Source organism: Pezoporus occidentalis, unplaced genomic scaffold, assembly GCF_034315485.1.
Source record: "Pezoporus occidentalis ecotype Australia unplaced genomic scaffold, CSIRO_AGI_Poc_V1 ctg7, whole genome shotgun sequence".
In the NCBI taxonomy this organism is placed as follows: domain Eukaryota; kingdom Metazoa; phylum Chordata; class Aves; order Psittaciformes; family Psittacidae; genus Pezoporus; species Pezoporus occidentalis.
The window spans coordinates 5,692,860-5,709,201 of record NW_026916052.1 but is presented as its reverse complement, the minus strand read 5'-3'; the positions used below and the strand labels follow the sequence as shown (position 1 = coordinate 5,709,201).

Sequence of the window (16,342 nt, the reverse complement as noted above, 5' to 3'; positions counted from 1 at the left end):
GCTTAGTCACTTCTTAAGCAAAAAACCTCCCAACAACCACTAAATAGAAATAAGAATTCTAAACAGCACTTAAGATAGATAAACAAATACATAATACGTGCATTGTAGACCTGCATTCCTATATAAAACTGACTCAGGTTATTAAGCGATTAATTAAGCAATGAATGCTCTTACCTTAAGTGACATTAAAAGAAGCTGTTGGACGTTCAGATCTATGCAAAATTAAGTCTAACTTTGGCTATCTATTTTTGACAAACTTGGATAAACTCTCCAATAAGAGAGAGAAACAATGTGACCTGAGAAATGTACTGTGACTCTAACACCCCATATTTGCAATAAAAACAATAGCAACTACTTCACAACAGGCAGGAAGAGAGACAGAAGGACACTTCTGTCATTATGTTACTTAGAGTACAAGTTTCAGGGGGCATTTTTAGAAAGCTTCTGAAATATTACATGGCATTGCTGGCAATGTGGACTGACATAATTTAGAATTAACACAGCAAAATATGAGGTGACACTTCTTGTTTGTTTTTTTTTTTTTTTACGACTTCTCTCCATAAAATATAATCCTATGGATCAACAGCACTTTCAGAGAAACAGTGAATAAACCAGACAGGTTTAATATTGGCTTTAAATTCACAGATGATGCTCAGGTGGTGTCCTGTACTAAGTAAATATTTCGACAGAAAGAGTGGGCTGGATATATCATTAGGTCAGCATAGCTTGTAGAATTTCACATTTCCCTTTTACTGGTTATTTTGTGAATAAGTTGTTTTCCTTCACAGATTATTGAAATCAGTGAGTTTTAAACTTTCCTTGAATTTAGAAACAGCTCTAGCGTGAGCTTTCTCTGTGATATTTTGACACATTTCTGTTCTCAACAGAAATACAGGTATCAGAAACTAGGAATTACAAATGTGCCTTTACAGATGTACCCATAGACACAACTTGCATTCTGGAGATTCAGGAATACTACAGTTTGGAAGATGATTGTATCTGGGCCAGGCAGCACATCCCTTATTGAGAACACACAGGTAAAGCAAAGAAAGGAAGAGATCTAATTTCACATTTCTGCTAGTACCTGAAAAATCTACCTAGCCAAGTTCAGCTGTTGAAGCACATGGATGGTCTAATTGTAATTTACAATTCCATCCTTGGGGGACTGAACCATGCATGGACTCAGTCCTTGCACAGATGGGATGTCTGTCTTGCATCAGCTGCTGCAAAACCACATTTATTTTCTGTAATAACGTTTTACCTTTTTCTGAGATCCCACAAAAGAGTGAAAAAATTGAATCTCAGACATTGATCTTGTTATATGAACAAGTCCTGAGCCTCCCATATCACAAATGAAGTATCATGAATGCCACATCCAACTGGAGCTAACTTCTTTGACCAGGTAACCCTGTTATGCTTCCTCATTGCAGTGTGATGTACTTTGCTTCACATCCCTGCTGCAACTGTAGGTGCAGGCAGACACTCCAGCATCAGCTAACTCCTGATCTCATGCAGGCTTGCCTTGTAAATGGAAAAGACCAATTAGCTTTTCTTCTCTTATTTTTCAGTGAAACCTTCTTCAGATTAATCCATCATTAGAGAGCATATGAAATCCATTGTGCAAGGAAGAAGCGATTAATATTTGGAGAAGTTAAAGGAGAAGGATTTTTTAAACTTGTTTAAAAATACAAGGGGAAAAGACTGAAGGCAAAGTAGTAAATGCAAAGCACATGAAAACCATGCTGAGGTAGGCAATGCATAACTTACTTTTGGAATCCACTGCGGCAGTAAGCTCTCATCTGACTCTTAAGATTAGTATTTTAGATCTGGGAGCTTCTTTGGAGTGAATCACATTAGCGTCTATGAAAGTTCACACTGTGAAAAAAAAAAGAAAAAGTGATCTATTAGGAATCAGGAATATGAGCTTAAAGACTTTCTGTAAAGTTGATTTTTCAGGCCCATTGTGTAGATTTATTTCAGTTCCTGGATTATTTAGCAGATAAAGGAGTTCTGACCTTCTTTCTCATCAGTTTAGCTGCTAGAAGTGTGTACTTAATTCACAGTGTGTGCTTGACAATCCTAAGGACATTTTTGAGTATAATAACACAGCAATGCAGCCACAGTAACTAGATTTTATGCTGCAGGAGAATGGCTGCCTTAATTAATTTTCGCAAAACATTACCAGATATCAAACTTTATTAAACTAATCACCCATTTGTGTTATCACAAATCCACTTTAAGTAATACACATGCAATCTTAAAGTCTCTAATCTAGACTGTTATATTTTAATCTATTTATTTAAAGACACAGAGAAGGATTAGAGTTTCGGGGGGGGGGTGACTTTTTATCTTAGTCAGTTCTCTTCATATACTACTATCTTTAAAACAGCAGATGATCTTCCCTTCCTTTTACAGTCAGAAAGGTTTTTATACTCTTTCAATCTCATCCAGGTTGCCTTATGTGTGAACACATGGTAAAAACAGGTCACACACCTCTCAGTGGTACCAGAAGAGTCTTTAAAATAGCTGCTTCTCCAGGTCCAGAGAGGGAAAAGCAGGCGAGAAAAGCTTCCATTGCTGCTGTGTAGGCTGTTTGCTTTTGTAGATTAATATAGGGTGGCTTTTGTTGGGATCAGTATTTAATTCCTTTGTGGATTGCTATCTTTATTTGACAAAAAGATATACCAGATGCTTAAAAAATAAATATGTTTAGTAAAATTTGTTGTGCTTTCTTAAAAATGCCCATGCTGGGTATTAAAGAGAAACAAAAACAAATAAAACAACAACAACAAAAAAAAAAGGCAGCAAAAGCCTTCTTGGTAAGAGATTGAAATGATACATAAAATAAAGCAATGAAGATGATGGTCCCATTTTCATTCTTTAACTCAAATTTATTTTTTTCCCCGCTTCCCTTAAATTCCTTTGTAAGAGACTAGAATGTTCTTACTTGGAATGTATTTTACTGTATTGGAGGTCATGTCATTGGCTTCGATGACTCAACATTTATGACAGAAAAAAAAACAACAAAATTTTAAGCTAGTCTAGCCATCCAAAACATCAATGCTCAGAGAGGTTTCCTGATTGTTTTCTTGTGCTCCTGCTCTCAATTTATAAGAAGTAAGAAGCTGCACATTTTGTACTCTAACTTGTATTGTGCAAGCCACCAATAATGAAAGATGTTTTTAAGATGCAGTCAGCAAGATAGCATAGATTGAAACTCGTCCTTTTTATTATTGCTTTTGATGCACACAAATCCTTTAAGAAGAATTTTAGCAATTGTTCTATTATTGCATGTCCCCTCTCCCCTTCAGATGAATTATTCATACTTTGTTGTCATAGCAATCCTTTCTCTTTCTGAAATGTTTAATAACTAGTCTTGACTCCAAACTAGACAATGAATCAAAGTGTAACAAAAGCTTTATTAACTAATGTGCTTTGTGGCAGATGCATTGTTTGTCTTCAACCTACACTTTCCTTGAGCTGTTGTCAGTCCAGTCTGGTGATATTAATGATGAGAGGAGAGACACCTGTAGGATATGCCCTTTACATAAGCTAGTTTCTTAGAGTGTCCATCTCCTTGCAGAGTGATGAGTCTCTACTTTTCTGTTAGCCTGACTTTTTTCAATGAGGCAATAGGCAGCCACTACTCTCTGTAGAGAACTCCCTGTCATGATGGATACGGATGTGGGGGTTAGTGGGACATGATTCTTAACAGGGAGAATGACAGAGGCACTTTTACCGTTTTAAGCCCATGTCTACATTATGTACCTGTGTTGTTTTACTCTTTAACCATGTCCCACAATGCAGACCAAGTAGATGTTGATCTAAATTGTTTATTTTATCCAACCGCTATAGTGACCAGCATGACTGATATTTTACATCTGAACACTGGAGTAGAGATCATCATAACCTTTCCATCTATGACACACTTGAGGAGGAAAAGTCTGAATGCAAAAAAGTATTCAGTGACTATGCAGATTTGAACTTTTCCTATAATTTCTAAAACAGTACCTTTGGGGAATATTAGAGAAGATAAGCATCCACTTTAATTTTTGCTTTCTCTAGCAGAAAGATGTCTGCTTCTTTAGCAATGGTGTCGCCTCATACACTAAAGAAGACATTTTTCCTTCCTTTGATGAATGCTAGAGAGCCGGGGGGGGGGGGGGGGATGATCAGCAGCAGAGTGCTGCTTTTCTGGAAGCTTAGCTTCAGTGATTCTCAGCTTCCAAGCCCAGTCTCATTCCATCCCAATACATCTTATTCCCTGCACACTCTTGTTTTGAGATCAGTAATAAGACACTTCTGAGTCCTTAGTGTGCATTCTAATAAGTTCATTCTGCCTACTATTCTCCTGATTTCATAGTCCATGAGAGCCATAGTCTTCTACTTGCCACTCCTAAACCTGAGAAGGTGGTACTGGCAATAAGGAAACAGGGACAGTCCTGCTTTTTCAGTTTGGTTCAGTTTGATGCTGATGATCAGTATAATCCCTACCCATACTGACTTTGCAATTTCACATATATCATGTATGGGTCAACCCTTGGCAGAAACATTGGACACTGTTGATCTTAAGCCACTGAGATGCTGTACCTCAGCCAAAGCTGTAAGTGATGAATAAATGATCTATAGATTAGGTCATATGGATGTGCTCTTCTCTGGTCTTCTGCAGGAGCAGTTAGGGCCCAGCTCATACTGTCAGTATCAGCCAGAATCTACCTGATAGTCAATAGAAGCTTTATTATAAAAATTCACTGTTTGGCCTGAAAGGTGTAAATAGGGTAATGCTACAGTCTATGAACAGTACATCTGATGAGAGGCTTGACAGAATGGTAAGTCACTAGAGCTTCTGACATTGGTTTTATTTCAGGAATAGCAGTCCATTTTCTTGAATGAGGATTCATGAGAACAATAATGGCTTATATTTTAGAATATTAGCTGCCTTCAAGCCTGAGTAGGGCATTTGGGATGAATGCCTTATTTCTGCCCAACCTGCTGGGATGACAAAAACCAGCAAAGGTTTGCTTCCAAGGAGGGATGTGAAACCAGTTGTATTACCCAGCAGTTCTGCTACACTGGCACAACTCCCACAAGACAAAAGATGCAATTCAGAGAAGTGGTGCTAGGATCCAACAGATGACCTCCTTTTTCTTCACTGCTACTTGCAGTGTGCACAAGGGAGGAAAGAAGTTACTTTGCCAATAGAGATATCAGAAGAACTTGTGTGGAGACCAGTTGTTATCCCAAGAGACAGGCATCAAGCACGGCACCTTTTCAAATTCATTCTAATCTTGAAATTTTCTTTTGTCTGTTGTTATATTAATTTACTACTTTACTTTATTTTGTTCATTCTGTCTATAATTTTGGCAGTATCTACACCTGAATCAATCCCTTCAGACAGGGGAGGTCCAACAAGTTTCTCATGAGCAGGTTCTGCCTGTGTAAAACTTCTATCCACATGGTGAGCGGTATATTCAACATAATTTATTCATCCTCAGTTTGGTATGTATATTTGATCTAACAAGTGCTTCGTCTATCCAATGCCTTATTGTAAATGTACTTTCCAGCCTTCTGAGACTCAAATACTAAATATAAAACAGAATATGCATGACTAGGTTTGGGAATATTTTCTGACACTAGTGTTCATCATAAGTAGCTATGCCAAAACCCTATGTTATTTTTTGTCATAAATCATCATTTGTTATTGTGCATCTATTTTATTTCATAAATGTATAATAAATGATCTCTGGGTTAGACTAAATTTCACTTTTTAGCACATAAAAAAATGAAAACAAGTGATGTAAATGAAGAACAATATTTAAAAATTATTTGTATGGCTCCGAGAAAATAATGAAGAAATTGTAGAAATTTAACAAAAATATCCAAATGATTTAATAGTCATTTCAAGATTGTGAAGCAACCATTTTCCATGCAAAACAGAATGAATAATACTGCATGCCTACATGGTTGTGTGTCAATTCAAATAAATATCCTGTTGTTTTTAAATCACATAAAAATACAGGCCTTGTTCAGCAAAGTGTACTAGCAGTGAGTTGTAGTATCATAGAATCATAGAATAGTTAGGGTTGGAAAGGACCTTAAGATAGTCTAGTTCCAACCCCCCTGCCATGGACAGGGACACCTCGCACTAAACCATATCACCCAAGGCCTTGTCCAACCTGACCTTGAACACTGCAAGAGAGGGAGCATTCACAGCTTCCCTGGGCAACCTATTCCAGTGCCTCACCACCCTTACAGTAAAGAATTTCTTCCTTATATCCAATCTAAACTTCCCCTGTTTAAGTTTTAACCCGTTACCCTTTGTCCTATCACTGCAGTCCCTAATGAAGAGTCCCCCTCCAGCATCCCTATAGGCCCCCTTCAGATACTGGAAGGCTGCTATGAGGTCTCCACGCAGCCTTCTCTTCTCCAGGCTCAACAGCCCCAAATTCCTCAGCCTGTCTTCATACGGGAGGTGCTCCAGTCCCCTGATCATCCTCGTGGCCCTTCTCTGGACTTGTTCCAACAGTTCCATGTCCTTTTTATGTTGAGGACACCAGAACTGCACACAATACTCCAAGTGAGGTCTCAGAAGAGCAGAGTAGAGGGGCAGGATCACCTCCTTCTACCTGCTGGTCACCTATATGAATTTAGTTGTCATTACCAGAACACATGCTTAATTTTTATTGACTTACCGGAAGGTCCAATCTCCTCCTTCCAGCTCAGCCCCATCCATTTTCTTGATTCTTGATCTTCTTCCAAGCTTCTCTTGCTTCTTTTTTTTTCTGTTAGAATTGGTTTTTTTCTTTTCCCCCAGATGCCTTATTGAATAAAGTACCAGAATGGTTTTACAGTTCAACTCTTGCCCCTTTGCCCCAGGGCTCCAACATTCTAACAACTTGGTACACTGAGTGGTTGAGAGATATTTCTCAACAGGACGTCAGGCTTCCTGTTGCTTCCACGGACCCTGCAGTATCTTGTAAGATTAGTACTGAAAGAAAAGACTATAAATAATCTCCTTTGCAGTCAGTCAGATGCAATCCATCAATACCTTGGCCCTTGTTAATCCTCCCAGAAAGCTCCAAAGCTGCAAGATTGAGCTAAGAGCAGAAATCTGGAAACAAGATCACTGATAGTCTCATATCACTCTTTTGCTACCTGTATGGATGTGAACATGGCTATACAGTAGGCAACAATGCTTCTGCGGTCTGAAATGCTCTTACCTCTGAACACATACTTCAAAATACCTTTTATCCCATTTCTGTTTCCAAAAGCAACAAAGAAGCTCCCCAGAATAATTCTGGACTTCACAGCCTTCTAAATGAGTAACAGAAACCATGTATTTCCTTGAAAAACGTGTGATCAGGCATACACAGCTTTATTCTATCTATCCATTTACCCCATGCCTGATCAGTATCAAACCCAACGGCAAAAGCTGAAGGAGCCCAGGGCTGTGACGTGGCTATCTTTCTTTGCTGTGCTGTGTCTCCAGGGTGCAGCTTCTCACGTGTAACTGAGCCCTTTCCCTTTCTCTCCCCAGGTACAGGGAGGTACCGACTGCAGCACCCAGAGCTGTAATATTTGAGGCCCAGTTGACCTTAACACCACAGCAATGAAACTCCAGGACTTAAATTTAGGAAATAATGTCATCTTTTCAAGAAGCATTTAGTTTCTTTTTCTATTAATGCCTCAGACACAAAGCGTTAAAAGCCCTAAACATTTCCTAACTAAGTGAAAGCTCAGTTTATGGCCTTAAAACTTCCTCCAAAGAGCAGACTATTTGTAAAAGTAATATGAAGAAAAGTACCACAGACACTGCATCAACTGCCTTTGTTCTTCAGACAGACTTATGCTTTCTCAGCCTGGGGGAGAGGCCCCACCATTTGCAGCAGTCCCTTACCTGTGTGCGCTTGTTTTGGTTGGGATAATTTTCTTTACAGTAGCTGGTATGGGCTATGTTTTGGATTTGTGCTGAAAACAGTGTTGATGGTATAGGGAAGAAGGAGGAAAGGGGGATGTTTGGAGTTACAGCATTTGCCTGCCCAAGTAACTGCTATGTGTGATTGAGCCCTGCTTTCCTGGAGATGGCTGAATCCCTGTCTGCTACCGGGAAGCAGTGAATTAATTCCTTATTGCGCTTTGCTTTTGCGCACAGCTTTTGCCTTACCTGTGGAACACTGCTGAAAGAGACCCTGTTGTTTTTGGAAACTAATGTGTCTGGTTCAAAATGGAAATCCTGTACACTGTTTTTCAGGACCTTTTCTCAAAAACTTATTACTTTATAAATGAAAACATGTCACTGTTTTTAGTAGGGAGAGAGAATAGGAACACTTTGATTCTGTTGCCATTTCATATTTGACATGCCTTAAAGCTAGCATATATGGAAGAGCCAGAACTCAGCCTGCAAAAGATGCATGGCTAGCTATCAGCATTAGTGACTATAACAACAATTAATAGTCCTGGGCAATACTTTGGAACATCACCACTTCTTATACTGCTACAGGGCTGTGGGTGTGCAGCCGTCAGCTCCCCTGTACTTTTGGAGGACTAACAATCACACATAGCCTCAGGACAGATTTCTGGCAGCAGCAGAGGACAGTAGGAACACCAGGCTGCAGCCAGCCAAAGTGTGCTTTGGCCCTGTTCTCCAGCTGTGATCACCACTTGGACCCATCTACATATCTGTCTCTCCCACAGAATTTGGATGTAAACTTTCTTCCTATTTCCAGTAAAGGAAAAAGCTGCAGGTAGAAATGTGCTCATAAACATAAACTTTAGTCCTCCTGAACTGACTGTTCTTATGGCTTCTGCCTGCAGGATCTCTGCTGTCCCTTCTCTCTCTTGCCTTCAAAGAAAAGCTCAGTATTTTATACTTCTGAGCTAATGAGCCAGTCTGCCTGACCTGACTGTCAGGATGAATCAGCAGGCTGCTTCTGCATCTCTGTGTCATACCGACACTCTTAAATCAAGTGGATTTAATAATATCTTTTCCTATCTTAGTCTAGTGGTGACTCTCTCATACCTTAGAAGCATGAGTTGATTTTTAAGGTTATTTCACTTAAGGTAGGTCTTATAGTTCAGCTTCAGTCTAGGTACAAGGTGGATTTTGTTCTTTGTAGTAGTCTATACAGCTACTGGTCAGTGGGTAACACTTTCAGTCTTTTTTGCATGACTCTGTAAAGGGTATTCCAGAATGGAAGCCTACATTCAAATTAGAGTCATAATTTAAATTTCAGATACTTTTATTAGCAAACATTTATAAAATTGAAACTTAAATAGTGGCAACTCACATTTATTGTAATTCAGTAATTTTTTTGTATTAAATAAAAATTAATATCCCCAAAGTACATGTGAACTGCTGAAGGCAAATCCCTGTACCAGGTAACTCAGGAGTCCTGGAGTTCTAGATCTAAATCTATGAATGTACTGAACTAGTTAAAAAGCTATAGCCTCTCCTGAATCTGCAAGGGTATTTTCTTCATTTTTGTTTGTTTAGTTACTTAAAGTCAGTAACTAATTTATTCATAGCTGAGAAATTTTTTGGCTGCCAAAAAACTGGATAGCTTATTATCCCCTTCCAATCCATAAACATAAATGAGGTGTAACAGGATGAGATCTGGTAGTTCTAAAATCATGACAGACATGATGATCAGAAACTATTAGTACAATTTGTTAACCATGGACAATACTTCCCTTGTTTAATGAATCAATTAGTTTCAAAATCCATTTCAATAAATGACTGTTTTCCCTAAGTAACCAGCTAAAGTGGTTTAATTTAACTAAAACAAACAACTTTATAATGTTGGGTTTGTGCTTTAAATTGAGTTGCAAATTCTATCCAACTGCATCTTGACAAGAGACACAAATAAGAGCATAATCATAATAGGGTAATAAATGTATCTTTTGCCATTTTTCCAAATTGCTTCCTAATCATAATCTGACCAAAGGCATATCAGGCTATACACTGGCTAAATGTATATGATATATTCACCCCAATAAAATATGCACCTTATTTAATATATAGTTTCTATTTAGGTGAAATCAACATGTTCCTGAGGTTACTACTCAGGAGGATCCAATATTCCTTTAGGAAAGCGACTAATAAGTAAAAATGCAAACCAAGATTAAAACTGATTATTTAAAACTAAGTTTCCTATTTGACGGTTTAAATGATGGTTAAAATTGGTAATAGAAATTAATCCACAGTGGTCAACTCCTCCATTTTATTTGAAACACAGCTTTAATTGTTTTTCTGTGGCAGAATATATCACAAATGAAGAGAAAATCACTTTCTGTGATCATTTATCTATGTGGTAATTTCCTCAGCACAAAGGAGCCTTTTAATGAGCTGGGAAATTCTGCAGACTGGAAGTTAGTGGGTAAACATCTCTTATGAATGGCACCAGTCCAACATGATATCATTCTGCTGTAGATTTCAAGCTTAATTTTAAGACAGCTTTAAGATCCTTCACATGTATATATTTCTTTAATTACCAGTGACAGCACTTTACAAAGTTAGCACTGTATCAGGCAATATTATTTACATTTCTCTCATCAATATGGATGTTTACAAATACCATAGCATACAGAAAGCCACCAGCTTTGCCTGAGCTACTGAATCGTTCTGCCCATCATTCAGTTTTCTAGCATACATTCACAAAAAGAGGCATTTTAAAGGAGCAAATGATAGTAACATGAATAGTAGTGTTTGAAAGACAAATCTCTTCATCTCAGCTGTCCCCTCATCACCTCTGTGTGGTAATCTCTTCAGCATTGCTTTTCTTCTTTTCCCTTGCTCTTGTGACGTGAAAGACAAAGTCTTGTCAGTTAAGGGCTGAAGTGACAGCCCTGAAGACTGTAACCTCCTATAAACCAATCTAATAAGAATAACAGGGTTAACAGAAATTCAAACTTACTGCCACAGTCTTGCCAAGAAACAAATTATACGGGATGAACAGCCTGTTCAGATTTCAGCTTCCTTCCTCAGGACACCGAATGGCACTGTTAAATGCAAATCTTATGAGGAAGGGATTGTTTGTATGGAAGACATAACTGCAGCTGCAATACATAAAAGGAGTGAATTCAGCATATTCCACAGGATCAAAATAAAACCCATTGGCAAGACAATCACTACAGCCCTGCTGTGTAAGGAGTGGAAGACATGTTAAATGAGGAAGGTACATATGCAATATGCATAACCCTATATTGTGCGTGGCCATTTGCCCTGCCTTCTCCTCACCCAGTGTGGGTGGCTGCAGGAAGCACAAGGCCTGAAAGCAGGAGGAATTTTTATGGGGAACTTCTCTGTCCAAGGCAGGGGCCTCACACAGGGATTCTCAGCATCATTACACTCAGATGCTACAGAACTAACTTGTATTTGCTTCTACTCCATGGCATACTTCACTTTTCCTGTAGCTAACCAGCCTTGGAGAGAGATTTGCATTTTGGCTTTTCTCAGACTGAAGAAGGTGAAAGAGAATGCCTGAAGACATCTAGTTGGTGGGTTATAAAAGTGAAAGAGAATGCCTTAATTTTGAGAAGACATCTAGGAACACAATATCGAAGTGCCCTAATATTTTTCCCAAAAATTTCCCTCAGCAAATGATCAGGAGGGTGTTGCATCAACCACTGAGGGAAATCACTGAAGCAAAATCAGAATTTCAGTCATAAGCTTCCTCTCCATCACAGGTTTCTTAGACAACCCAGACTTAAACTTTCCTTCATTACATCCATCTCTGTTCTAGGTAGAAGCATATTTCCTACGACAATTCTCCAACAAGGACTCAGTGAAATTCACTGATGCAGAAAAGAAGAAACTACATGCTGGGTACTAGCCATGTTAAATTTTCAGGAAAAAAATTATTAACATTTAAGTAATCTTGCCCTTCAGGCCATAGGCAGCTGCACTTCAAAGCTAAGCAAACAAGAGGCTGCTCCACAGCTTGCAACTGCATTCAAGGAATGAGTAGTGCATTGCAGAATCTCTGTAGCAATGTGCTGGTGATACTTAATTCTTAGAGTTAAGGAAAGAGACAGTTTTGTCCACATAAATTTACAGCCCAGTCTGGGTCATAAATTAAAAGGCAGCCCCAAGTGTCCTTTACAATGCTATTCAGATGGGCCTAATAAAAACAGTAATGGCTTTTGCTGCAATCTATCTCTCTCAGTAGGGAAGAAACAGAAATGTTACTGAACACAAAGGATTTTGAAGTGATGTGTTCTGGTATGTATCATACCATACCTAAGAAAGCGTTCATAATAGGAGCTATTTTGTGCAAACTAGTTAATCTCCAGAAAATTCTGCTTTCATCCTCTGTCTCCTCTATCTTCCTATCCTCAGTCTTTTATTTAACAGAAATCTAAATGAAAACAGGAATATTCTTCCCATATGAAATTTCAGTGTTTTGGTATCTGATTAGTGTATGAATACCGAATGAGGGGACAGGAGAGGACCAGGGGGCATAAAGAGGGAGAAGAGTGGTGCCCAGCAATAGCACATGAGGCAATTGGCAAAACCTTGCAGACATGAAATTCAACATAATATAAATGAAAATATTTTACTGACTAGCACAGGTTGCCCAGAGAGATTGTTAAACATTCAACTGAAAGTTACCTTGAGCAGCCCACTCTAGCTTGGACCCTGTCTTGGTAGTCTCTGATCAGAGACTTTGATGGGTCCCTTCCAACCTCACTTCTTTCACTGTTTCAATGTTTTAGCAAGTTTCTAAGGTATCAGAAAAATACCTCACTGTGAGATTTACAACTGAAATAACCATGGTGTGTCAAGATTAAATATTTTTTTCATCATTCAAGAAACTGAAATATTTTCAATTCATCATGAAAAATGACCAAAATGATATCATTTCAATATTCGTGATAGAAAAAAAAAAATCTTTGAAAGCATGGTTCTATTCCATTTAGTTTGTAGAAACTACATTTTCCACAGGGAAAAAAAAACAACACCCACATAGAAGCAAACTAGCATAAGCACTGGCTTAACAAAGCTTAACTGGAGGCTGTTGTGCTTCACACTCATCTTTGCCTACCCTGAAGTAGGAAAGGGGCTGTTTCAAACTCTCACAGAGGGCTATAAAAAATACTGGGAATGGAGAGTCAATATCCCAGTCCTGCTCTGTCACCCCAAAGTGTCTAGTTACTGTTATATTGTGGCAGAATTTGAGAGGTAATAATGAGCTACAAGCATCTAACCTACCTAGCAGCTTAGATACAAAATCTTTGTTCCTATACACACTGACATAAAATCTGAGGTGCAGTGGAGAATATAAATCCCAGTGAAAAATGATAACTCACATGTTGAGACAGATGTCACATGCCCCACTCCCTGCTCTGCCACTTTGCCAGGTAACAGTTCTCCTTCTGCTGCAGTAGCATGGGCAAGCTGACTCAGCCAAAAGCAGACCTGGAAAAGAGAGATCATTTTTCAAGCCAATCCACACACTGAACTGCCTCTTCACAGGGAAGTTAGCAGAACCACACAGCCAGGAAGAGTGAAGAGCAATGACAGCTTCAAATAGATGAGCCTAAGTGGCCACTGAGCAGGTCTCTGGCTCACAAAACTGTGCGCATGTATGTGCGTGTGTGTTTGCATAAGGGAGACCTTTATCTTTTCAAAGCAAAGAGCTGTTAATTAACTGGGCAAGTTCAGGCACTTGGTCTAATGGAGAGAACTGGCACCTCTCAGGAAATGAAATTATGTTTAGTTCAGTCAGGAGAAAAATTGTGGAAAGGAAGATTAAATCTCTATGTACCTCCTGGAGGACTTCAGATGGACTGTAAAAGCTAGCATCCCCAAGGGATTTTCTCCACAGCACACAGCCCAAGGTGTTAGATACATAGAGGTCCAGGATCCTTAATCAGGTATACACAAGGGAAAGCTCAGTGGCTTAGATGGACTTAGGACCACGCCCTCCTGGCTGAATCTTGGGGGAGGCAAATTACACATAGATCCTCTGCTCCTGTCTTTTCTAACTGTGCTGCTTACCTTGGATGTGCGTGATCACTGGATTTTCATTTTACCTTGCCCAGTTGTTCATGATGCAAGGGCTCCTGCACAGCAAGGCATTCCTCACCCAAAGGCATGGACAAGCCACAAACTTTGATGCAAGACACCCGGAGGAGCACCCCTGTGCTCCTAGCCTCTTCTCTGCAGTGAGCAAATAGCAAGAGAGCAGCTGCTGCTATAGTCATGATGGCACAGTGTGCATCTTGTGGACATTTTTCACACCTTTGATGCACAGTCTTTTTTTCAAATGGCAGAATCCTTTTTCCTCTGTGTTCATATAGTATGTACAGGTTTTTGGAAATAGAAAAAAAAAGGCTCCAAGTACTTCAGAGAGACAAAAATACTCAGCAATTGATCTGTTGTGACATTTATGTACAGAACTAAAGATCAGCTGCCACATACTAAACATATTACACATTGTAGATATATTTTATTCCTCTGCTGTTCCTGAGGACTGAAAGTGCTTCTGAGAACAGGTGTGAGAAATGAAAATTGCTTGGATTGTGTAGGGAAAGATGGTTCTGAATAATGTTGAATTTTTAATAACTTGTGAGTTGTGTCATCAGCAGAGCTGCAGTAGATGTGAAAAAGTAGAAGAACCACATGGAAAACTCTTCACACATATTGCTTCTGTTAACTTTAATTTCCCCCCCCACCAATCTTTTTGAAGGATGCTGCTGACTCCAAGTCTTCTGCTGTTGTGAGTCATGCTGTGCTGATCACCTGCTGAAGCCAGGGAGATCTCTAGGCAAGAGGCATATATAGGCTGGGAATAAGATCTGTTTGAAGGAAAAAGTCAGCCTCTCTTACAACTATTTTTCTTCCAGCAAAGCAAGCAGAAGTAGCGCTGATTTCTTTTTGACGAAACTAGCTAATACAAAACACACTTCCCTTTTTTCACTGCTTAATAATAAAGAAATATGCTATTGGTTTTCCTAGTAGAAATTAAAACTAAAGCAGGTTTAGGCATCGATTGTTCTTGTATAACCAGCTGCTACAGTTATCTTCTCTCATCCTGTTAATGTAAAGAGAAAAACAAGCAACCACCTATTATACACTACTGAGACAGAAAATCTGCACAACGTGGGATGCTTTATTCAGCTCACACAGCTGGAGTTCACTTGACCACTTGTGTGCTGAACATCAGAGAAAGCTGACAACTGTTTAAACACATCTTCTTGCTCAGCTGGTCAATTATTCACAGGTACAGCAGAGCAGGAAACCAGCTTCTGCTAGTGTGAAATGTGCATCTACATCTATCAGTGACTTGATGTGAGATCTTTGGCCATTGCTTTCTTTGTCTGTGCCTTTGGTTTTCCTCCAGCTTCTCACTCTTTGCTAGCCCAGCTTTATGTGCTCTGAGCATTTGCCTTTTGCTGTGTAACATGAAGCTTGAGACCTTTGATCTCAGTCAGGGTCTCTAGATGCTGCTGTTCACAGTTAAGTAATAGCTGCTTTCTTTTTCCAGGGGAAGGATAAAGGAAAGGTGCTAAGCTGGAGCTCAAGGTAAGCTAAACAATCCCTGCCCCACCACAGCTCTTCTGCACAAGCTGGGGCAGGCAGCTGAAGGCCCAGCCTGAGATAACAGGCGAGCATCTCAGCATCTTTATTTACTAAGTAACTCTTTAAAACCAGAGCAAGTAATTTGTCTTTCAGCTCGTGATCCAACACTAACTCTCATTCAAAGGATAGACATTGTCTGCTGCCTTGCTTAACATGGCTGTTATAAATTCATTAGTGTTGTAGGGTTCAGTGACGACAACCGAAGTTTAGAGGACAACAGAAACAAAGTTTGCCAAAATACCAATCTATGTGGGCTTGTTTTTTTTTTTTTTTTGAAGGCCTGTTTTGACACATGAAGTCCCTATTAATTCACAATATCAATTTATCGCAGTCTCACACCTCTGCAGGAGATCCTGTTGATGGGACTAAAAGCTCACATGCCTTATATTTGAAGGGTTTGCAAAGTTTTTTATCTGTTTTCTTTATTATTTAGGGAATACTGTAAACATGAAAGGTGCGTTATGAATTACAATAAAAGACAAAGTCTCTGACACCAAAAGTCCTGTGATCGACTTCAAATACATGTAATGAATACAATACATGTAACATCTAAACAATGGGTTTAGATGCTAGTGTATGTAAAAGTGTCATTTATGTGGGAAACACAATGTGCAGGTTTTAATTAAAAGGCAAAAGTGACTTCAACTCTTAAAACACCTCCACTGATCATTTTCCCTTTAAATCATGCAATAATATATACTCACAATTCTGCTTTTAAATTAAAGCAGTGTTGAAAACTGGCAACATAGTACATTTGTG

The 16,342-nt window shown here is 39.0% G+C and overlaps 1 long non-coding RNA gene across 1 annotated transcript; it reads right to left on the bottom strand.

Moving 5' to 3' along the window:
* Nucleotides 1–1,248: 1,248 nt before the first annotated feature.
* Nucleotides 1,249–2,666, bottom strand: LOC134175732 (uncharacterized). Its single transcript, XR_009969129.1, has 3 exons — nucleotides 2,494–2,666; nucleotides 1,768–1,875; nucleotides 1,249–1,521 (listed from the first exon to the last, which is right to left on the bottom strand). It is a non-coding gene; the product is annotated as an uncharacterized LOC134175732 (long non-coding RNA).
* Between the last annotated feature and the right edge of the window lie 13,676 nt (nucleotides 2,667–16,342).